The following is a 1,700-nucleotide window of genomic DNA, read 5'->3' as shown; positions in this document are numbered from 1 at the left end:
TTTAAGAGCCATACCAATTGCAAACAAAAGTGCAAATACTGTAGAGAAAGCAATATTCGAAGATTTTATACTTAAGTACGGTCCAATGAAGACGTTCATTTCGGATATGGGAACTGAGTATAAGAATCAAGTAATATCAGACATGTGCAAGTAAATAAAGATCAAGAATCTCACTTCTACTGCAGACTGTAGACTTCTACCAGACATTAGGCACAATAGAACGAAGTCATAGAGCATTCAATGAATATATTCGCTCATACATTTCAGCAGACAAAACCGATTGGGACGTTTGGATCCAATATTTTACTTATTGTTTCAACTAATAATAGGCTAAGGCTTATAGAAAACTATGATAAGAAGAAGGCTTGCGGCCGCAAAAGTCAGAAATGTGTGTGCGTGTGCACAAGTAGCAAGTCGAAAAAATTGAACATTTTCAATTTTTGGTCTTTTTTTAAATTATTCGACAAGCCGACGAAGAAATACCCTTGCAGAAATACGACTTAGTTTTTTTTTTCATTTTAAGCAAAATTGGTCCCCATAGTAAACAAAAAATGTAAAATATAATATATAAATATATCATTTAGGTCATTTAAGTTTTTAATTAATATAAATATACCAGATTCTTCTCATTATGCCTGACTGGACGAAGAAATACATGATAGAGCATTTGAATGTGTGTGCCTTTTGCCACCACAGGCACAAAAAGCACACAATTGAAGAAAAAATCTCTACATACTACACGTTCGGCTTTCGAGGCCGGCGTTCGGCTGCCACTCTCAGCAGTCTTACTTTGTCTGGGCACACTAAAATGGTCGCTGACACCCATGGGGCTCAGTCGTTGACGATTTATCGGTATCCGATTATTCCGCTGTTTGACATGTCTATGCATTGTATAGTTAGTGGTATTGCTAAGAAATGAAGCAGGAATTAGATCCAGTATATTAAGGACCATACACCGTCGAAACAATAGAAGTTAATGATAATATTTTAATTAAAGATAGCAAGCAGAATATCAGAAAGTTCATAAGAATAGGTTAACAATTTTTACTTCATAATCATTTTAGTGTGACCATGCATAAGATTATTCTTATTATTATCTTTATTATTTTTGACATATTCAATTCATTTTATTGTTCTTATTATTCCTATTATTATTAAATTGAATAATATTTTTACATTTCAAATTTTTACAATTTTTACGGAACTGCTTGTTTCTCGGTTTGCTGCGCCGGCTGGCTCAGCGGTTCTCTAGGTGTAGTCCCATTCCTGGCCCGCAGTCCGCACAATCGATATCAACAAAACTACAACATCTGCAGCAAAACGTACATCTACAACACCATTCAAAATGAACCACATAATCGATAACAACAAACAATCGGAACTTCTAGCAAATGAACAACACTAACAGCTGTAACAACAAGCAAATGTAAACAACAAAGGTGAGACGCTCAATATAAATTTACAAAAAAAAACACTATTTATCCACTTTACTCTTCCAGATCGGGTCCCGGTTCCGGACCCAACGGACCCTACCTGAGACGATCACCTGATCTCGTCTCCCTCATTTTGGCCACTAGATGGCCTGCATCAGCTCGTGTCGGCTGTTATGCCTCCTCTCCCCTTCAATTGACACATAGCCGGACATTTCTCTCTATTCAGTAGGTGCGTATAATTGGTTGCATTCATTATAATTATTAACA

The 1,700-nt window shown here is 36.2% G+C and overlaps 1 long non-coding RNA gene across 1 annotated transcript; it reads left to right on the top strand.

The window, feature by feature from the left end:
* The first annotated feature begins 1,356 nt into the window (after positions 1 to 1,356).
* Positions 1,357 to 1,642, top strand: LOC135430720 (uncharacterized). The gene is made up of 2 exons (XR_010436680.1): positions 1,357 to 1,439; positions 1,500 to 1,642. It is a non-coding gene; the product is annotated as an uncharacterized LOC135430720 (long non-coding RNA).
* Positions 1,643 to 1,700: the final 58 nt, after the last annotated feature.

The sequence above is a fragment of the Drosophila montana genome, unplaced genomic scaffold (assembly GCF_035044405.1).
Source record: "Drosophila montana isolate Dmon_TW-CO22-7 unplaced genomic scaffold, ASM3504440v1 contig_3064_1, whole genome shotgun sequence".
NCBI lineage: Eukaryota > Metazoa > Arthropoda > Insecta > Diptera > Drosophilidae > Drosophila > Drosophila montana.
The sequence above is the reverse complement of the archived record's forward strand: the minus strand, read 5'-3'. Positions and strand labels throughout refer to the sequence as shown.